This window comes from Pimephales promelas, chromosome 3 (assembly GCF_988280905.1).
Source record: "Pimephales promelas chromosome 3, fPimPro1.hap1.1, whole genome shotgun sequence".
Lineage (NCBI taxonomy): Eukaryota > Metazoa > Chordata > Actinopteri > Cypriniformes > Leuciscidae > Pimephales > Pimephales promelas.
The window spans coordinates 47,247,626-47,261,076 of NC_142771.1; the positions used below are offsets into that span (position 1 = coordinate 47,247,626).

At 47.4% G+C, this 13,451-nt stretch overlaps 68 non-coding genes across 68 annotated transcripts; all 68 read left to right on the forward strand.

Moving 5' to 3' along the window:
* The first annotated feature begins 4 nt into the window (after window positions 1-4).
* On the forward strand, window positions 5-123 carry LOC148994387 (5S ribosomal RNA). The gene has a single exon (XR_016159955.1). It is a non-coding gene; the product is annotated as a 5S ribosomal RNA (ribosomal RNA).
* A 63-nt stretch (window positions 124-186) lies between these two features.
* LOC148994388 (5S ribosomal RNA) lies at window positions 187-305 on the forward strand. The gene has a single exon (XR_016159956.1). It is a non-coding gene; the product is annotated as a 5S ribosomal RNA (ribosomal RNA).
* A 63-nt stretch (window positions 306-368) lies between these two features.
* Window positions 369-487, forward strand: LOC148994389 (5S ribosomal RNA). The gene has a single exon (XR_016163057.1). It is a non-coding gene; the product is annotated as a 5S ribosomal RNA (ribosomal RNA).
* Window positions 488-550: 63 nt separating this feature from the next.
* LOC148994390 (5S ribosomal RNA) lies at window positions 551-669 on the forward strand. Its single transcript, XR_016159957.1, has one exon. It is a non-coding gene; the product is annotated as a 5S ribosomal RNA (ribosomal RNA).
* A 63-nt stretch (window positions 670-732) lies between these two features.
* Window positions 733-851, forward strand: LOC148994391 (5S ribosomal RNA). Its single transcript, XR_016159958.1, has one exon. It is a non-coding gene; the product is annotated as a 5S ribosomal RNA (ribosomal RNA).
* A 63-nt stretch (window positions 852-914) lies between these two features.
* LOC148994392 (5S ribosomal RNA) lies at window positions 915-1,033 on the forward strand. Its single transcript, XR_016159959.1, has one exon. It is a non-coding gene; the product is annotated as a 5S ribosomal RNA (ribosomal RNA).
* A 169-nt stretch (window positions 1,034-1,202) lies between these two features.
* LOC148994393 (5S ribosomal RNA) lies at window positions 1,203-1,321 on the forward strand. Its single transcript, XR_016159960.1, has one exon. It is a non-coding gene; the product is annotated as a 5S ribosomal RNA (ribosomal RNA).
* Window positions 1,322-1,384: 63 nt separating this feature from the next.
* Window positions 1,385-1,503, forward strand: LOC148994394 (5S ribosomal RNA). Its single transcript, XR_016159961.1, has one exon. It is a non-coding gene; the product is annotated as a 5S ribosomal RNA (ribosomal RNA).
* A 63-nt stretch (window positions 1,504-1,566) lies between these two features.
* LOC148994395 (5S ribosomal RNA) lies at window positions 1,567-1,685 on the forward strand. Its single transcript, XR_016163346.1, has one exon. It is a non-coding gene; the product is annotated as a 5S ribosomal RNA (ribosomal RNA).
* A 63-nt stretch (window positions 1,686-1,748) lies between these two features.
* LOC148994396 (5S ribosomal RNA) lies at window positions 1,749-1,867 on the forward strand. Its single transcript, XR_016159962.1, has one exon. It is a non-coding gene; the product is annotated as a 5S ribosomal RNA (ribosomal RNA).
* Window positions 1,868-1,930: 63 nt separating this feature from the next.
* Window positions 1,931-2,049, forward strand: LOC148994397 (5S ribosomal RNA). The gene has a single exon (XR_016159963.1). It is a non-coding gene; the product is annotated as a 5S ribosomal RNA (ribosomal RNA).
* Window positions 2,050-2,112: 63 nt separating this feature from the next.
* Window positions 2,113-2,231, forward strand: LOC148994398 (5S ribosomal RNA). Its single transcript, XR_016161868.1, has one exon. It is a non-coding gene; the product is annotated as a 5S ribosomal RNA (ribosomal RNA).
* Window positions 2,232-2,294: 63 nt separating this feature from the next.
* LOC148994399 (5S ribosomal RNA) lies at window positions 2,295-2,413 on the forward strand. Its single transcript, XR_016159964.1, has one exon. It is a non-coding gene; the product is annotated as a 5S ribosomal RNA (ribosomal RNA).
* A 63-nt stretch (window positions 2,414-2,476) lies between these two features.
* LOC148994400 (5S ribosomal RNA) lies at window positions 2,477-2,595 on the forward strand. The gene has a single exon (XR_016161407.1). It is a non-coding gene; the product is annotated as a 5S ribosomal RNA (ribosomal RNA).
* A 171-nt stretch (window positions 2,596-2,766) lies between these two features.
* LOC148994401 (5S ribosomal RNA) lies at window positions 2,767-2,885 on the forward strand. The gene has a single exon (XR_016159966.1). It is a non-coding gene; the product is annotated as a 5S ribosomal RNA (ribosomal RNA).
* Window positions 2,886-2,948: 63 nt separating this feature from the next.
* Window positions 2,949-3,067, forward strand: LOC148994402 (5S ribosomal RNA). Its single transcript, XR_016159967.1, has one exon. It is a non-coding gene; the product is annotated as a 5S ribosomal RNA (ribosomal RNA).
* A 63-nt stretch (window positions 3,068-3,130) lies between these two features.
* LOC148994403 (5S ribosomal RNA) lies at window positions 3,131-3,249 on the forward strand. The gene has a single exon (XR_016159968.1). It is a non-coding gene; the product is annotated as a 5S ribosomal RNA (ribosomal RNA).
* Window positions 3,250-3,422: 173 nt separating this feature from the next.
* LOC148994404 (5S ribosomal RNA) lies at window positions 3,423-3,541 on the forward strand. Its single transcript, XR_016159969.1, has one exon. It is a non-coding gene; the product is annotated as a 5S ribosomal RNA (ribosomal RNA).
* Window positions 3,542-3,604: 63 nt separating this feature from the next.
* Window positions 3,605-3,723, forward strand: LOC148994405 (5S ribosomal RNA). Its single transcript, XR_016159970.1, has one exon. It is a non-coding gene; the product is annotated as a 5S ribosomal RNA (ribosomal RNA).
* Window positions 3,724-3,786: 63 nt separating this feature from the next.
* On the forward strand, window positions 3,787-3,905 carry LOC148994406 (5S ribosomal RNA). The gene has a single exon (XR_016159971.1). It is a non-coding gene; the product is annotated as a 5S ribosomal RNA (ribosomal RNA).
* A 63-nt stretch (window positions 3,906-3,968) lies between these two features.
* LOC148994407 (5S ribosomal RNA) lies at window positions 3,969-4,087 on the forward strand. Its single transcript, XR_016159972.1, has one exon. It is a non-coding gene; the product is annotated as a 5S ribosomal RNA (ribosomal RNA).
* Window positions 4,088-4,150: 63 nt separating this feature from the next.
* Window positions 4,151-4,269, forward strand: LOC148994408 (5S ribosomal RNA). The gene has a single exon (XR_016159973.1). It is a non-coding gene; the product is annotated as a 5S ribosomal RNA (ribosomal RNA).
* A 63-nt stretch (window positions 4,270-4,332) lies between these two features.
* Window positions 4,333-4,451, forward strand: LOC148994409 (5S ribosomal RNA). Its single transcript, XR_016159974.1, has one exon. It is a non-coding gene; the product is annotated as a 5S ribosomal RNA (ribosomal RNA).
* Window positions 4,452-4,622: 171 nt separating this feature from the next.
* LOC148994410 (5S ribosomal RNA) lies at window positions 4,623-4,741 on the forward strand. Its single transcript, XR_016159975.1, has one exon. It is a non-coding gene; the product is annotated as a 5S ribosomal RNA (ribosomal RNA).
* A 63-nt stretch (window positions 4,742-4,804) lies between these two features.
* Window positions 4,805-4,923, forward strand: LOC148994411 (5S ribosomal RNA). Its single transcript, XR_016159977.1, has one exon. It is a non-coding gene; the product is annotated as a 5S ribosomal RNA (ribosomal RNA).
* Window positions 4,924-4,986: 63 nt separating this feature from the next.
* On the forward strand, window positions 4,987-5,105 carry LOC148994412 (5S ribosomal RNA). The gene has a single exon (XR_016159978.1). It is a non-coding gene; the product is annotated as a 5S ribosomal RNA (ribosomal RNA).
* A 63-nt stretch (window positions 5,106-5,168) lies between these two features.
* Window positions 5,169-5,287, forward strand: LOC148994413 (5S ribosomal RNA). The gene has a single exon (XR_016163058.1). It is a non-coding gene; the product is annotated as a 5S ribosomal RNA (ribosomal RNA).
* Window positions 5,288-5,350: 63 nt separating this feature from the next.
* Window positions 5,351-5,469, forward strand: LOC148994414 (5S ribosomal RNA). Its single transcript, XR_016159979.1, has one exon. It is a non-coding gene; the product is annotated as a 5S ribosomal RNA (ribosomal RNA).
* A 63-nt stretch (window positions 5,470-5,532) lies between these two features.
* LOC148994415 (5S ribosomal RNA) lies at window positions 5,533-5,651 on the forward strand. The gene has a single exon (XR_016159980.1). It is a non-coding gene; the product is annotated as a 5S ribosomal RNA (ribosomal RNA).
* Window positions 5,652-5,714: 63 nt separating this feature from the next.
* Window positions 5,715-5,833, forward strand: LOC148994416 (5S ribosomal RNA). The gene has a single exon (XR_016163059.1). It is a non-coding gene; the product is annotated as a 5S ribosomal RNA (ribosomal RNA).
* Window positions 5,834-5,896: 63 nt separating this feature from the next.
* Window positions 5,897-6,015, forward strand: LOC148994417 (5S ribosomal RNA). The gene has a single exon (XR_016159981.1). It is a non-coding gene; the product is annotated as a 5S ribosomal RNA (ribosomal RNA).
* A 63-nt stretch (window positions 6,016-6,078) lies between these two features.
* Window positions 6,079-6,197, forward strand: LOC148994418 (5S ribosomal RNA). The gene has a single exon (XR_016159983.1). It is a non-coding gene; the product is annotated as a 5S ribosomal RNA (ribosomal RNA).
* Window positions 6,198-6,260: 63 nt separating this feature from the next.
* Window positions 6,261-6,379, forward strand: LOC148994419 (5S ribosomal RNA). Its single transcript, XR_016159984.1, has one exon. It is a non-coding gene; the product is annotated as a 5S ribosomal RNA (ribosomal RNA).
* Window positions 6,380-6,548: 169 nt separating this feature from the next.
* LOC148994420 (5S ribosomal RNA) lies at window positions 6,549-6,667 on the forward strand. Its single transcript, XR_016163459.1, has one exon. It is a non-coding gene; the product is annotated as a 5S ribosomal RNA (ribosomal RNA).
* A 63-nt stretch (window positions 6,668-6,730) lies between these two features.
* On the forward strand, window positions 6,731-6,849 carry LOC148994421 (5S ribosomal RNA). The gene has a single exon (XR_016159985.1). It is a non-coding gene; the product is annotated as a 5S ribosomal RNA (ribosomal RNA).
* Window positions 6,850-6,912: 63 nt separating this feature from the next.
* On the forward strand, window positions 6,913-7,031 carry LOC148994422 (5S ribosomal RNA). Its single transcript, XR_016163347.1, has one exon. It is a non-coding gene; the product is annotated as a 5S ribosomal RNA (ribosomal RNA).
* A 63-nt stretch (window positions 7,032-7,094) lies between these two features.
* On the forward strand, window positions 7,095-7,213 carry LOC148994423 (5S ribosomal RNA). The gene has a single exon (XR_016159986.1). It is a non-coding gene; the product is annotated as a 5S ribosomal RNA (ribosomal RNA).
* A 63-nt stretch (window positions 7,214-7,276) lies between these two features.
* Window positions 7,277-7,395, forward strand: LOC148994424 (5S ribosomal RNA). Its single transcript, XR_016159987.1, has one exon. It is a non-coding gene; the product is annotated as a 5S ribosomal RNA (ribosomal RNA).
* Window positions 7,396-7,458: 63 nt separating this feature from the next.
* LOC148994425 (5S ribosomal RNA) lies at window positions 7,459-7,577 on the forward strand. The gene has a single exon (XR_016161869.1). It is a non-coding gene; the product is annotated as a 5S ribosomal RNA (ribosomal RNA).
* A 63-nt stretch (window positions 7,578-7,640) lies between these two features.
* On the forward strand, window positions 7,641-7,759 carry LOC148994426 (5S ribosomal RNA). The gene has a single exon (XR_016159989.1). It is a non-coding gene; the product is annotated as a 5S ribosomal RNA (ribosomal RNA).
* A 63-nt stretch (window positions 7,760-7,822) lies between these two features.
* On the forward strand, window positions 7,823-7,941 carry LOC148994427 (5S ribosomal RNA). The gene has a single exon (XR_016159990.1). It is a non-coding gene; the product is annotated as a 5S ribosomal RNA (ribosomal RNA).
* A 172-nt stretch (window positions 7,942-8,113) lies between these two features.
* On the forward strand, window positions 8,114-8,232 carry LOC148994428 (5S ribosomal RNA). Its single transcript, XR_016159991.1, has one exon. It is a non-coding gene; the product is annotated as a 5S ribosomal RNA (ribosomal RNA).
* A 63-nt stretch (window positions 8,233-8,295) lies between these two features.
* Window positions 8,296-8,414, forward strand: LOC148994429 (5S ribosomal RNA). The gene has a single exon (XR_016159992.1). It is a non-coding gene; the product is annotated as a 5S ribosomal RNA (ribosomal RNA).
* A 63-nt stretch (window positions 8,415-8,477) lies between these two features.
* LOC148994430 (5S ribosomal RNA) lies at window positions 8,478-8,596 on the forward strand. The gene has a single exon (XR_016159993.1). It is a non-coding gene; the product is annotated as a 5S ribosomal RNA (ribosomal RNA).
* A 63-nt stretch (window positions 8,597-8,659) lies between these two features.
* On the forward strand, window positions 8,660-8,778 carry LOC148994431 (5S ribosomal RNA). The gene has a single exon (XR_016163060.1). It is a non-coding gene; the product is annotated as a 5S ribosomal RNA (ribosomal RNA).
* A 63-nt stretch (window positions 8,779-8,841) lies between these two features.
* On the forward strand, window positions 8,842-8,960 carry LOC148994432 (5S ribosomal RNA). Its single transcript, XR_016159994.1, has one exon. It is a non-coding gene; the product is annotated as a 5S ribosomal RNA (ribosomal RNA).
* Window positions 8,961-9,023: 63 nt separating this feature from the next.
* LOC148994433 (5S ribosomal RNA) lies at window positions 9,024-9,142 on the forward strand. The gene has a single exon (XR_016159995.1). It is a non-coding gene; the product is annotated as a 5S ribosomal RNA (ribosomal RNA).
* Window positions 9,143-9,205: 63 nt separating this feature from the next.
* Window positions 9,206-9,324, forward strand: LOC148994434 (5S ribosomal RNA). Its single transcript, XR_016159996.1, has one exon. It is a non-coding gene; the product is annotated as a 5S ribosomal RNA (ribosomal RNA).
* Window positions 9,325-9,493: 169 nt separating this feature from the next.
* On the forward strand, window positions 9,494-9,612 carry LOC148994435 (5S ribosomal RNA). The gene has a single exon (XR_016159997.1). It is a non-coding gene; the product is annotated as a 5S ribosomal RNA (ribosomal RNA).
* A 63-nt stretch (window positions 9,613-9,675) lies between these two features.
* Window positions 9,676-9,794, forward strand: LOC148994436 (5S ribosomal RNA). Its single transcript, XR_016159998.1, has one exon. It is a non-coding gene; the product is annotated as a 5S ribosomal RNA (ribosomal RNA).
* A 63-nt stretch (window positions 9,795-9,857) lies between these two features.
* Window positions 9,858-9,976, forward strand: LOC148994437 (5S ribosomal RNA). Its single transcript, XR_016163348.1, has one exon. It is a non-coding gene; the product is annotated as a 5S ribosomal RNA (ribosomal RNA).
* A 63-nt stretch (window positions 9,977-10,039) lies between these two features.
* Window positions 10,040-10,158, forward strand: LOC148994438 (5S ribosomal RNA). The gene has a single exon (XR_016160000.1). It is a non-coding gene; the product is annotated as a 5S ribosomal RNA (ribosomal RNA).
* Window positions 10,159-10,221: 63 nt separating this feature from the next.
* LOC148994439 (5S ribosomal RNA) lies at window positions 10,222-10,340 on the forward strand. Its single transcript, XR_016160001.1, has one exon. It is a non-coding gene; the product is annotated as a 5S ribosomal RNA (ribosomal RNA).
* Window positions 10,341-10,403: 63 nt separating this feature from the next.
* On the forward strand, window positions 10,404-10,522 carry LOC148994440 (5S ribosomal RNA). Its single transcript, XR_016161870.1, has one exon. It is a non-coding gene; the product is annotated as a 5S ribosomal RNA (ribosomal RNA).
* A 63-nt stretch (window positions 10,523-10,585) lies between these two features.
* LOC148994441 (5S ribosomal RNA) lies at window positions 10,586-10,704 on the forward strand. Its single transcript, XR_016160002.1, has one exon. It is a non-coding gene; the product is annotated as a 5S ribosomal RNA (ribosomal RNA).
* Window positions 10,705-10,767: 63 nt separating this feature from the next.
* LOC148994442 (5S ribosomal RNA) lies at window positions 10,768-10,886 on the forward strand. The gene has a single exon (XR_016161408.1). It is a non-coding gene; the product is annotated as a 5S ribosomal RNA (ribosomal RNA).
* A 171-nt stretch (window positions 10,887-11,057) lies between these two features.
* Window positions 11,058-11,176, forward strand: LOC148994443 (5S ribosomal RNA). Its single transcript, XR_016160003.1, has one exon. It is a non-coding gene; the product is annotated as a 5S ribosomal RNA (ribosomal RNA).
* Window positions 11,177-11,239: 63 nt separating this feature from the next.
* LOC148994444 (5S ribosomal RNA) lies at window positions 11,240-11,358 on the forward strand. The gene has a single exon (XR_016160004.1). It is a non-coding gene; the product is annotated as a 5S ribosomal RNA (ribosomal RNA).
* Window positions 11,359-11,421: 63 nt separating this feature from the next.
* Window positions 11,422-11,540, forward strand: LOC148994445 (5S ribosomal RNA). The gene has a single exon (XR_016160005.1). It is a non-coding gene; the product is annotated as a 5S ribosomal RNA (ribosomal RNA).
* Window positions 11,541-11,713: 173 nt separating this feature from the next.
* LOC148994446 (5S ribosomal RNA) lies at window positions 11,714-11,832 on the forward strand. The gene has a single exon (XR_016160006.1). It is a non-coding gene; the product is annotated as a 5S ribosomal RNA (ribosomal RNA).
* A 63-nt stretch (window positions 11,833-11,895) lies between these two features.
* On the forward strand, window positions 11,896-12,014 carry LOC148994447 (5S ribosomal RNA). Its single transcript, XR_016160007.1, has one exon. It is a non-coding gene; the product is annotated as a 5S ribosomal RNA (ribosomal RNA).
* A 63-nt stretch (window positions 12,015-12,077) lies between these two features.
* Window positions 12,078-12,196, forward strand: LOC148994448 (5S ribosomal RNA). Its single transcript, XR_016160008.1, has one exon. It is a non-coding gene; the product is annotated as a 5S ribosomal RNA (ribosomal RNA).
* Window positions 12,197-12,259: 63 nt separating this feature from the next.
* Window positions 12,260-12,378, forward strand: LOC148994449 (5S ribosomal RNA). Its single transcript, XR_016160009.1, has one exon. It is a non-coding gene; the product is annotated as a 5S ribosomal RNA (ribosomal RNA).
* Window positions 12,379-12,441: 63 nt separating this feature from the next.
* On the forward strand, window positions 12,442-12,560 carry LOC148994450 (5S ribosomal RNA). Its single transcript, XR_016160011.1, has one exon. It is a non-coding gene; the product is annotated as a 5S ribosomal RNA (ribosomal RNA).
* A 63-nt stretch (window positions 12,561-12,623) lies between these two features.
* Window positions 12,624-12,742, forward strand: LOC148994451 (5S ribosomal RNA). Its single transcript, XR_016160012.1, has one exon. It is a non-coding gene; the product is annotated as a 5S ribosomal RNA (ribosomal RNA).
* Window positions 12,743-12,914: 172 nt separating this feature from the next.
* On the forward strand, window positions 12,915-13,033 carry LOC148994452 (5S ribosomal RNA). The gene has a single exon (XR_016160013.1). It is a non-coding gene; the product is annotated as a 5S ribosomal RNA (ribosomal RNA).
* Window positions 13,034-13,096: 63 nt separating this feature from the next.
* LOC148994453 (5S ribosomal RNA) lies at window positions 13,097-13,215 on the forward strand. The gene has a single exon (XR_016160014.1). It is a non-coding gene; the product is annotated as a 5S ribosomal RNA (ribosomal RNA).
* Window positions 13,216-13,278: 63 nt separating this feature from the next.
* Window positions 13,279-13,397, forward strand: LOC148994454 (5S ribosomal RNA). The gene has a single exon (XR_016160015.1). It is a non-coding gene; the product is annotated as a 5S ribosomal RNA (ribosomal RNA).
* Window positions 13,398-13,451: the final 54 nt, after the last annotated feature.

Here is a 13,451-nt window from a genome sequence, read left to right on the forward strand (position 1 = left end):
TTTCGCTTACGGCCATACCACCTTGAGAACGCCCGAACTCGTCTGATCTCGGAAGCTAAGCAGGGTCGGGCCTGGTTAGTACTTGGATGGGAGACCGCCTGGGAATACCAGGTGCTGTAAGCTTTATGTAGTTTACTACCCTAATGTTCTAACCATTCAAATAGCCCAATTTTGGCAGCAGATTTCGCTTACGGCCATACCACCTTGAGAACGCCCGAACTCGTCTGATCTCGGAAGCTAAGCAGGGTCGGGCCTGGTTAGTACTTGGATGGGAGACCGCCTGGGAATACCAGGTGCTGTAAGCTTAATGTAGTTTACTACCCTAATGTTCTAACCATTCAAATAGCCCAATTTTGGCAGCAGATTTCGCTTACGGCCATACCACCTTGAGAACGCCCGAACTCGTCTGATCTCGGAAGCTAAGCAGGGTCGGGCCTGGTTAGTACTTGGATGGGAGACCGCCTGGGAATACCAGGTGCTGTAACCTTTATGTAGTTTACTACCCTAATGTTCTAACCATTCAAATAGCCCAATTTTGGCAGCAGATTTCGCTTACGGCCATACCACCTTGAGAACGCCCGAACTCGTCTGATCTCGGAAGCTAAGCAGGGTCGGGCCTGGTTAGTACTTGGATGGGAGACCGCCTGGGAATACCAGGTGCTGTAAGCTTTATGTAGTTTACTACCCTAATGTTCTAACCATTCAAATAGCCCAATTTTGGCAGCAGATTTCGCTTACGGCCATACCACCTTGAGAACGCCCGAACTCGTCTGATCTCGGAAGCTAAGCAGGGTCGGGCCTGGTTAGTACTTGGATGGGAGACCGCCTGGGAATACCAGGTGCTGTAAGCTTTATGTAGTTTACTACCCTAATGTTCTAACCATTCAAATAGCCCAATTTTGGCAGCAGATTTCGCTTACGGCCATACCACCTTGAGAACGCCCGAACTCGTCTGATCTCGGAAGCTAAGCAGGGTCGGGCCTGGTTAGTACTTGGATGGGAGACCGCCTGGGAATACCAGGTGCTGTAAGCTTTATTGTTTAAAAAAAAAAAAAAAAAAAGAGTCAATGAAATGTTTCAAAAATCCTAAATTGTCTTTTTTCCCCTCAAAATTCCTGAAATAGTCTCTCAGTTTCTTCAGAAAGCCTGAAAGAGTCTCTTTTTTTTCTTCTTCAAATAGCCCAATTTTGGCTGCAGATTTCGCTTACGGCCATACCACCTTGAGAACGCCCGAACTCGTCTGATCTCGGAAGCTAAGCAGGGTCGGGCCTGGTTAGTACTTGGATGGGAGACCGCCTGGGAATACCAGGTGCTGTAAGCTTTATGTAGTTTACTACCCTAATGTTCTAACCATTCAAATAGCCCAATTTTGGCAGCAGATTTCGCTTACGGCCATACCACCTTGAGAACGCCCGAACTCGTCTGATCTCGGAAGCTAAGCAGGGTCGGGCCTGGTTAGTACTTGGATGGGAGACCGCCTGGGAATACCAGGTGCTGTAAGCTTTATGTAGTTTACTACCCTAATGTTCAAACCATTCAAATAGCCCAATTTTGGCAGCAGATTTCGCTTACGGCCATACCACCTTGAGAACGCCCGAACTCGTCTGATCTCGGAAGCTAAGCAGGGTCGCGCCTGGTTAGTACTTGGATGGGAGACCGCCTGGGAATACCAGGTGCTGTAAGCTTTATGTAGTTTACTACCCTAATGTTCTAACCATTCAAATAGCCCAATTTTGGCAGCAGATTTCGCTTACGGCCATACCACCTTGAGAACGCCCGAACTCGTCTGATCTCGGAAGCTAAGCAGGGTCGGGCCTGGTTAGTACTTGGATGGGAGACCGCCTGGGAATACCAGGTGCTGTAAGCTTTATGTAGTTTACTACCCTAATGTTCTAACCATTCAAATAGCCCAATTTTGGCAGCAGATTTCGCTTACGGCCATACCACCTTGAGAACGCCCGAACTCGTCTGATCTCGGAAGCTAAGCAGGGTCGGGCCTGGTTAGTACTTGGATGGGAGACCGCCTGGGAATACCAGGTGCTGTAAGCTTTATGTAGTTTACTACCCTAATGTTCTAACCATTCAAATAGCCCAATTTTGGCAGCAGATTTCGCTTACGGCCATACCACCTTGAGAACGCTCGAACTCGTCTGATCTCGGAAGCTAAGCAGGGTCGGGCCTGGTTAGTACTTGGATGGGAGACCGCCTGGGAATACCAGGTGCTGTAAGCTTTATGTAGTTTACTACCCTAATGTTCTAACCATTCAAATAGCCCAATTTTGGCAGCAGATTTCGCTTACGGCCATACCACCTTGAGAACGCCCGAACTCGTCTGATCTCGGAAGCTAAGCAGGGTCGGGCCTGGTTAGTACTTGGATGGGAGACCGCCTGGGAATACCAGGTGCTGTAAGCTTTATGTAGTTTACTACCCTAATGTTCTAACCATTCAAATAGCCCAATTTTGGCAGCAGATTTCGCTTACGGCCATACCACCTTGAGAATGCCCGAACTCGTCTGATCTCGGAAGCTAAGCAGGGTCGGGCCTGGTTAGTACTTGGATGGGAGACCGCCTGGGAATACCAGGTGCTGTAAGCTTTATTGTTTAAAAAAAAAAAAAAAAAAAAAGAGTCAATGAAATGTTTCAAAAATCCTAAATTGTCTTTTTTCCCCTCAAAATTCCTGAAATAGTCTCTCAGTTTCTTCAGAAAGCCTGAAAGAGTCTCTTTTTTTTCTTCTTCAAATAGCCCAATTTTGGCTGCAGATTTCGCTTACGGCCATACCACCTTGAGAACGCCCGAACTCGTCTGATCTCGGAAGCTAAGCAGGGTCGGGCCTGGTTAGTACTTGGATGGGAGACCGCCTGGGAATACCAGGTGCTGTAAGCTTTATGTAGTTTACTACCCTAATGTTCTAACCATTCAAATAGCCCAATTTTGGCAGCAGATTTCGCTTACGGCCATACCACCTTGAGAACGCCCGAACTCGTCTGATCTCGGAAGCTAAGCAGGGTCGGGCCTGGTTAGTACTTGGATGGGAGACCGCCTGGGAATACCAGGTGCTGTAAGCTTTATGTAGTTTACTACCCTAATGTTCTAACCATTCAAATAGCCCAATTTTGGCAGCAGATTTCGCTTACGGCCATACCACCTTGAGAACGCCCGAACTCGTCTGATCTCGGAAGCTAAGCAGGGTCGGGCCTGGTTAGTACTTGGATGGGAGACCGCCTGGGAATACCAGGTGCTGTAAGCTTTATTGTTTAAAAAAAAAAAAAAAAAAAAAAGAGTCAATGAAATGTTTCAAAAATCCTAAATTGTCTTTTTTCCCCCTCAAAATTCCTGAAATAGTCTCTCAGTTTCTTAAGAAAGCCTGAAAGAGTCTCTTTTTTTTCTTCTTCAAATAGCCCAATTTTGGCTGTAGATTTCGCTTACGGCCATACCACCTTGAGAACGCCCGAACTCGTCTGATCTCGGAAGCTAAGCAGGGTCGGGCCTGGTTAGTACTTGGATGGGAGACCGCCTGGGAATACCAGGTGCTGTAAGCTTTATGTAGTTTACTACCCTAATGTTCTAACCATTCAAATAGCCCAATTTTGGCAGCAGATTTCGCTTACGGCCATACCACCTTGAGAACGCCCGAACTCGTCTGATCTCGGAAGCTAAGCAGGGTCGGGCCTGGTTAGTACTTGGATGGGAGACCGCCTGGGAATACCAGGTGCTGTAAGCTTTATGTAGTTTACTACCCTAATGTTCTAACCATTCAAATAGCCCAATTTTGGCAGCAGATTTCGCTTACGGCCATACCACCTTGAGAACGCCCGAACTCGTCTGATCTCGGAAGCTAAGCAGGGTCGGGCCTGGTTAGTACTTGGATGGGAGACCGCCTGGGAATACCAGGTGCTGTAAGCTTTATGTAGTTTACTACCCTAATGTTCTAACCATTCAAATAGCCCAATTTTGGCAGGAGATTTCGCTTACGGCCATACCACCTTGAGAACGCCCGAACTCGTCTGATCTCGGAAGCTAAGCAGGGTCGGGCCTGGTTAGTACTTGGATGGGAGACCGCCTGGGAATACCAGGTGCTGTAAGCTTTATGTAGTTTACTACCCTAATGTTCTAACCATTCAAATAGCCCAATTTTGGCAGCAGATTTCGCTTACGGCCATACCACCTTGAGAACGCCCGAACTCGTCTGATCTCGGAAGCTAAGCAGGGTCGGGCCTGGTTAGTACTTGGATGGGAGACCGCCTGGGAATACCAGGTGCTGTAAGCTTTATGTAGTTTACTACCCTAATGTTCTAACCATTCAAATAGCCCAATTTTGGCAGCAGATTTCGCTTACGGCCATACCACCTTGAGAACGCCCGAACTCGTCTGATCTCGGAAGCTAAGCAGGGTCGGGCCTGGTTAGTACTTGGATGGGAGACCGCCTGGGAATACCAGGTGCTGTAAGCTTTATTGTTTAAAAAAAAAAAAAAAAAAAAGAGTCAATGAAATGTTTCAAAAATCCTAAATTGTCTTTTTTCCCCCTCAAAATTCCTGAAATAGTCTCTCAGTTTCTTAAGAAAGCCTGAAAGAGTCTCTTTTTTTTCTTCTTCAAATAGCCCAATTTTGGCTGCAGATTTCGCTTACGGCCATACCACCTTGAGAACGCCCGAACTCGTCTGATCTCGGAAGCTAAGCAGGGTCGGGCCTGGTTAGTACTTGGATGGGAGACCGCCTGGGAATACCAGGTGCTGTAAGCTTTATGTAGTTTACTACCCTAATGTTCTAACCATTCAAATAGCCCAATTTTGGCAGCAGATTTCGCTTACGGCCATACCACCTTGAGAACGCCCGAACTCGTCTGATCTCGGAAGCTAAGCAGGGTCGGGCCTGGTTAGTACTTGGATGGGAGACCGCCTGGGAATACCAGGTGCTGTAAGCTTTATGTAGTTTACTACCCTAATGTTCTAACCATTCAAATAGCCCAATTTTGGCAGCAGATTTCGCTTACGGCCATACCACCTTGAGAACGCCCGAACTCGTCTGATCTCGGAAGCTAAGCAGGGTCGGGCCTGGTTAGTACTTGGATGGGAGACCGCCTGGGAATACCAGGTGCTGTAAGCTTAATGTAGTTTACTACCCTAATGTTCTAACCATTCAAATAGCCCAATTTTGGCAGCAGATTTCGCTTACGGCCATACCACCTTGAGAACGCCCGAACTCGTCTGATCTCGGAAGCTAAGCAGGGTCGGGCCTGGTTAGTACTTGGATGGGAGACCGCCTGGGAATACCAGGTGCTGTAACCTTTATGTAGTTTACTACCCTAATGTTCTAACCATTCAAATAGCCCAATTTTGGCAGCAGATTTCGCTTACGGCCATACCACCTTGAGAACGCCCGAACTCGTCTGATCTCGGAAGCTAAGCAGGGTCGGGCCTGGTTAGTACTTGGATGGGAGACCGCCTGGGAATACCAGGTGCTGTAAGCTTTATGTAGTTTACTACCCTAATGTTCTAACCATTCAAATAGCCCAATTTTGGCAGCAGATTTCGCTTACGGCCATACCACCTTGAGAACGCCCGAACTCGTCTGATCTCGGAAGCTAAGCAGGGTCGGGCCTGGTTAGTACTTGGATGGGAGACCGCCTGGGAATACCAGGTGCTGTAAGCTTTATGTAGTTTACTACCCTAATGTTCTAACCATTCAAATAGCCCAATTTTGGCAGCAGATTTCGCTTACGGCCATACCACCTTGAGAACGCCCGAACTCGTCTGATCTCGGAAGCTAAGCAGGGTCGGGCCTGGTTAGTACTTGGATGGGAGACCGCCTGGGAATACCAGGTGCTGTAACCTTTATGTAGTTTACTACCCTAATGTTCTAACCATTCAAATAGCCCAATTTTGGCAGCAGATTTCGCTTACGGCCATACCACCTTGAGAACGCCCGAACTCGTCTGATCTCGGAAGCTAAGCAGGGTCGGGCCTGGTTAGTACTTGGATGGGAGACCGCCTGGGAATACCAGGTGCTGTAAGCTTTATGTAGTTTACTACCCTAATGTTCTAACCATTCAAATAGCCCAATTTTGGCAGCAGATTTCGCTTACGGCCATACCACCTTGAGAACGCCCGAACTCGTCTGATCTCGGAAGCTAAGCAGGGTCGGGCCTGGTTAGTACTTGGATGGGAGACCGCCTGGGAATACCAGGTGCTGTAAGCTTTATGTAGTTTACTACCCTAATGTTCTAACCATTCAAATAGCCCAATTTTGGCAGCAGATTTCGCTTACGGCCATACCACCTTGAGAACGCCCGAACTCGTCTGATCTCGGAAGCTAAGCAGGGTCGGGCCTGGTTAGTACTTGGATGGGAGACCGCCTGGGAATACCAGGTGCTGTAAGCTTTATTGTTTAAAAAAAAAAAAAAAAAAAGAGTCAATGAAATGTTTCAAAAATCCTAAATTGTCTTTTTTCCCCTCAAAATTCCTGAAATAGTCTCTCAGTTTCTTCAGAAAGCCTGAAAGAGTCTCTTTTTTTTCTTCTTCAAATAGCCCAATTTTGGCTGCAGATTTCGCTTAAGGCCATACCACCTTGAGAACGCCCGAACTCGTCTGATCTCGGAAGCTAAGCAGGGTCGGGCCTGGTTAGTACTTGGATGGGAGACCGCCTGGGAATACCAGGTGCTGTAAGCTTTATGTAGTTTACTACCCTAATGTTCTAACCATTCAAATAGCCCAATTTTGGCAGCAGATTTCGCTTACGGCCATACCACCTTGAGAACGCCCGAACTCGTCTGATCTCGGAAGCTAAGCAGGGTCGGGCCTGGTTAGTACTTGGATGGGAGACCGCCTGGGAATACCAGGTGCTGTAAGCTTTATGTAGTTTACTACCCTAATGTTCTAACCATTCAAATAGCCCAATTTTGGCAGCAGATTTCGCTTACGGCCATACCACCTTGAGAACGCCCGAACTCGTCTGATCTCGGAAGCTAAGCAGGGTCGCGCCTGGTTAGTACTTGGATGGGAGACCGCCTGGGAATACCAGGTGCTGTAAGCTTTATGTAGTTTACTACCCTAATGTTCTAACCATTCAAATAGCCCAATTTTGGCAGCAGATTTCGCTTACGGCCATACCACCTTGAGAACGCCCGAACTCGTCTGATCTCGGAAGCTAAGCAGGGTCGGGCCTGGTTAGTACTTGGATGGGAGACCGCCTGGGAATACCAGGTGCTGTAAGCTTTATGTAGTTTACTACCCTAATGTTCTAACCATTCAAATAGCCCAATTTTGGCAGCAGATTTCGCTTACGGCCATACCACCTTGAGAACGCCCGAACTCGTCTGATCTCGGAAGCTAAGCAGGGTCGGGCCTGGTTAGTACTTGGATGGGAGACCGCCTGGGAATACCAGGTGCTGTAAGCTTTATGTAGTTTACTACCCTAATGTTCTAACCATTCAAATAGCCCAATTTTGGCAGCAGATTTCGCTTACGGCCATACCACCTTGAGAACGCTCGAACTCGTCTGATCTCGGAAGCTAAGCAGGGTCGGGCCTGGTTAGTACTTGGATGGGAGACCGCCTGGGAATACCAGGTGCTGTAAGCTTTATGTAGTTTACTACCCTAATGTTCTAACCATTCAAATAGCCCAATTTTGGCAGCAGATTTCGCTTACGGCCATACCACCTTGAGAACGCCCGAACTCGTCTGATCTCGGAAGCTAAGCAGGGTCGGGCCTGGTTAGTACTTGGATGGGAGACCGCCTGGGAATACCAGGTGCTGTAAGCTTTATGTAGTTTACTACCCTAATGTTCTAACCATTCAAATAGCCCAATTTTGGCAGCAGATTTCGCTTACGGCCATACCACCTTGAGAACGCCCGAACTCGTCTGATCTCGGAAGCTAAGCAGGGTCGGGCCTGGTTAGTACTTGGATGGGAGACCGCCTGGGAATACCAGGTGCTGTAAGCTTTATTGTTTAAAAAAAAAAAAAAAAAAAAAGAGTCAATGAAATGTTTCAAAAATCCTAAATTGTCTTTTTTCCCCCTCAAAATTCCTGAAATAGTCTCTCAGTTTCTTAAGAAAGCCTGAAAGAGTCTCTTTTTTTTCTTCTTCAAATAGCCCAATTTTGGCTGCAGATTTCGCTTACGGCCATACCACCTTGAGAACGCCCGAACTCGTCTGATCTCGGAAGCTAAGCAGGGTCGGGCCTGGTTAGTACTTGGATGGGAGACCGCCTGGGAATACCAGGTGCTGTAAGCTTTATGTAGTTTACTACCCTAATGTTCTAACCATTCAAATAGCCCAATTTTGGCAGCAGATTTCGCTTACGGCCATACCACCTTGAGAACGCCCGAACTCGTCTGATCTCGGAAGCTAAGCAGGGTCGGGCCTGGTTAGTACTTGGATGGGAGACCGCCTGGGAATACCAGGTGCTGTAAGCTTTATGTAGTTTACTACCCTAATGTTCTAACCATTCAAATAGCCCAATTTTGGCAGCAGATTTCGCTTACGGCCATACCACCTTGAGAACGCCCGAACTCGTCTGATCTCGGAAGCTAAGCAGGGTCGGGCCTGGTTAGTACTTGGATGGGAGACCGCCTGGGAATACCAGGTGCTGTAAGCTTAATGTAGTTTACTACCCTAATGTTCTAACCATTCAAATAGCCCAATTTTGGCAGCAGATTTCGCTTACGGCCATACCACCTTGAGAACGCCCGAACTCGTCTGATCTCGGAAGCTAAGCAGGGTCGGGCCTGGTTAGTACTTGGATGGGAGACCGCCTGGGAATACCAGGTGCTGTAACCTTTATGTAGTTTACTACCCTAATGTTCTAACCATTCAAATAGCCCAATTTTGGCAGCAGATTTCGCTTACGGCCATACCACCTTGAGAACGCCCGAACTCGTCTGATCTCGGAAGCTAAGCAGGGTCGGGCCTGGTTAGTACTTGGATGGGAGACCGCCTGGGAATACCAGGTGCTGTAAGCTTTATGTAGTTTACTACCCTAATGTTCTAACCATTCAAATAGCCCAATTTTGGCAGCAGATTTCGCTTACGGCCATACCACCTTGAGAACGCCCGAACTCGTCTGATCTCGGAAGCTAAGCAGGGTCGGGCCTGGTTAGTACTTGGATGGGAGACCGCCTGGGAATACCAGGTGCTGTAAGCTTTATGTAGTTTACTACCCTAATGTTCTAACCATTCAAATAGCCCAATTTTGGCAGCAGATTTCGCTTACGGCCATACCACCTTGAGAACGCCCGAACTCGTCTGATCTCGGAAGCTAAGCAGGGTCGGGCCTGGTTAGTACTTGGATGGGAGACCGCCTGGGAATACCAGGTGCTGTAAGCTTTATTGTTTAAAAAAAAAAAAAAAAAAAGAGTCAATGAAATGTTTCAAAAATCCTAAATTGTCTTTTTTCCCCTCAAAATTCCTGAAATAGTCTCTCAGTTTCTTCAGAAAGCCTGAAAGAGTCTCTTTTTTTTCTTCTTCAAATAGCCCAATTTTGGCTGCAGATTTCGCTTACGGCCATACCACCTTGAGAACGCCCGAACTCGTCTGATCTCGGAAGCTAAGCAGGGTCGGGCCTGGTTAGTACTTGGATGGGAGACCGCCTGGGAATACCAGGTGCTGTAAGCTTTATGTAGTTTACTACCCTAATGTTCTAACCATTCAAATAGCCCAATTTTGGCAGCAGATTTCGCTTACGGCCATACCACCTTGAGAACGCCCGAACTCGTCTGATCTCGGAAGCTAAGCAGGGTCGGGCCTGGTTAGTACTTGGATGGGAGACCGCCTGGGAATACCAGGTGCTGTAAGCTTTATGTAGTTTACTACCCTAATGTTCAAACCATTCAAATAGCCCAATTTTGGCAGCAGATTTCGCTTACGGCCATACCACCTTGAGAACGCCCGAACTCGTCTGATCTCGGAAGCTAAGCAGGGTCGCGCCTGGTTAGTACTTGGATGGGAGACCGCCTGGGAATACCAGGTGCTGTAAGCTTTATGTAGTTTACTACCCTAATGTTCTAACCATTCAAATAGCCCAATTTTGGCAGCAGATTTCGCTTACGGCCATACCACCTTGAGAACGCCCGAACTCGTCTGATCTCGGAAGCTAAGCAGGGTCGGGCCTGGTTAGTACTTGGATGGGAGACCGCCTGGGAATACCAGGTGCTGTAAGCTTTATGTAGTTTACTACCCTAATGTTCTAACCATTCAAATAGCCCAATTTTGGCAGCAGATTTCGCTTACGGCCATACCACCTTGAGAACGCCCGAACTCGTCTGATCTCGGAAGCTAAGCAGGGTCGGGCCTGGTTAGTACTTGGATGGGAGACCGCCTGGGAATACCAGGTGCTGTAAGCTTTATGTAGTTTACTACCCTAATGTTCTAACCATTCAAATAGCCCAATTTTGGCAGCAGATTTCGCTTACGGCCATACCACCTTGAGAACGCTCGAACTCGTCTGATCTCGGAAGCTAAGCAGGGTCGGGCCTGGTTAGTACTTGGATGGGAGACCGCCTGGGAATACCAGGTGCTGTAAGCTTTATGTAGTTTACTACCCTAATGTTCTAACCATTCAAATAGCCCAATTTTGGCAGCAGATTTCGCTTACGGCCATACCACCTTGAGAACGCCCGAACTCGTCTGATCTCGGAAGCTAAGCAGGGTCGGGCCTGGTTAGTACTTGGATGGGAGACCGCCTGGGAATACCAGGTGCTGTAAGCTTTATGTAGTTTACTACCCTAATGTTCTAACCATTCAAATAGCCCAATTTTGGCAGCAGATTTCGCTTACGGCCATACCACCTTGAGAATGCCCGAACTCGTCTGATCTCGGAAGCTAAGCAGGGTCGGGCCTGGTTAGTACTTGGATGGGAGACCGCCTGGGAATACCAGGTGCTGTAAGCTTTATTGTTTAAAAAAAAAAAAAAAAAAAAAGAGTCAATGAAATGTTTCAAAAATCCTAAATTGTCTTTTTTCCCCTCAAAATTCCTGAAATAGTCTCTCAGTTTCTTCAGAAAGCCTGAAAGAGTCTCTTTTTTTTCTTCTTCAAATAGCCCAATTTTGGCTGCAGATTTCGCTTACGGCCATACCACCTTGAGAACGCCCGAACTCGTCTGATCTCGGAAGCTAAGCAGGGTCGGGCCTGGTTAGTACTTGGATGGGAGACCGCCTGGGAATACCAGGTGCTGTAAGCTTTATGTAGTTTACTACCCTAATGTTCTAACCATTCAAATAGCCCAATTTTGGCAGCAGATTTCGCTTACGGCCATACCACCTTGAGAACGCCCGAACTCGTCTGATCTCGGAAGCTAAGCAGGGTCGGGCCTGGTTAGTACTTGGATGGGAGACCGCCTGGGAATACCAGGTGCTGTAAGCTTTATGTAGTTTACTACCCTAATGTTCTAACCATTCAAATAGCCCAATTTTGGCAGCAGATTTCGCTTACGGCCATACCACCTTGAGAACGCCCGAACTCGTCTGATCTCGGAAGCTAAGCAGGGTCGGGCCTGGTTAGTACTTGGATGGGAGACCGCCTGGGAATACCAGGTGCTGTAAGCTTTATTGTTTAAAAAAAAAAAAAAAAAAAAAAGAGTCAATGAAATGTTTCAAAAATCCTAAATTGTCTTTTTTCCCCCTCAAAATTCCTGAAATAGTCTCTCAGTTTCTTAAGAAAGCCTGAAAGAGTCTCTTTTTTTTCTTCTTCAAATAGCCCAATTTTGGCTGTAGATTTCGCTTACGGCCATACCACCTTGAGAACGCCCGAACTCGTCTGATCTCGGAAGCTAAGCAGGGTCGGGCCTGGTTAGTACTTGGATGGGAGACCGCCTGGGAATACCAGGTGCTGTAAGCTTTATGTAGTTTACTACCCTAATGTTCTAACCATTCAAATAGCCCAATTTTGGCAGCAGATTTCGCTTACGGCCATACCACCTTGAGAACGCCCGAACTCGTCTGATCTCGGAAGCTAAGCAGGGTCGGGCCTGGTTAGTACTTGGATGGGAGACCGCCTGGGAATACCAGGTGCTGTAAGCTTTATGTAGTTTACTACCCTAATGTTCTAACCATTCAAATAGCCCAATTTTGGCAGCAGATTTCGCTTACGGCCATACCACCTTGAGAACGCCCGAACTCGTCTGATCTCGGAAGCTAAGCAGGGTCGGGCCTGGTTAGTACTTGGATGGGAGACCGCCTGGGAATACCAGGTGCTGTAAGCTTTATGTAGTTTACTACCCTAATGTTCTAACCATTCAAATAGCCCAATTTTGGCAGGAGATTTCGCTTACGGCCATACCACCTTGAGAACGCCCGAACTCGTCTGATCTCGGAAGCTAAGCAGGGTCGGGCCTGGTTAGTACTTGGATGGGAGACCGCCTGGGAATACCAGGTGCTGTAAGCTTTATGTAGTTTACTACCCTAATGTTCTAACCATTCAAATAGCCCAATTTTGGCAGCAGATTTCGCTTACGGCCATACCACCTTGAGAACGCCCGAACTCGTCTGATCTCGGAAGCTAAGCAGGGTCGGGCCTGGTTAGTACTTGGATGGGAGACCGCCTGGGAATACCAGGTGCTGTAAGCTTTATGTAGTTTACTACCCTAATGTTCTAACCATTCAAATAGCCCAATTTTGGCAGCAGATTTCGCTTACGGCCATACCACCTTGAGAACGCCCGAACTCGTCTGATCTCGGAAGCTAAGCAGGGTCGGGCCTGGTTAGTACTTGGATGGGAGACCGCCTGGGAATACCAGGTGCTGTAAGCTTTATTGTTTAAAAAAAAAAAAAAAAAAAAAGAGTCAATGAAATGTTTCAAAAATCCTAAATTGTCCTTTTTCCCCCTCAAAATTCCTGAAATAGTCTCTCAGTTTCTTAAGAAAGCCTGAAAGAGTCTCTTTTTTTTCTTCTTCAAATAGCCCAATTTTGGCTGCAGATTTCGCTTACGGCCATACCACCTTGAGAACGCCCGAACTCGTCTGATCTCGGAAGCTAAGCAGGGTCGGGCCTGGTTAGTACTTGGATGGGAGACCGCCTGGGAATACCAGGTGCTGTAAGCTTTATGTAGTTTACTACCCTAATGTTCTAACCATTCAAATAGCCCAATTTTGGCAGCAGATTTCGCTTACGGCCATACCACCTTGAGAACGCCCGAACTCGTCTGATCTCGGAAGCTAAGCAGGGTCGGGCCTGGTTAGTACTTGGATGGGAGACCGCCTGGGAATACCAGGTGCTGTAAGCTTTATGTAGTTTACTACCCTAATGTTCTAACCATTCAAATAGCCCAATTTTGGCAGCAGATTTCGCTTACGGCCATACCACCTTGAGAACGCCCGAACTCGTCTGATCTCGGAAGCTAAGCAGGGTCGGGCCTGGTTAGTACTTGGATGGGAGACCGCCTGGGAATACCAGGTGCTGTAAGCTTAATGTAGTTTACTACCCTAATGTTCTAACCATTCAAATAGCCCAATTTTGGCA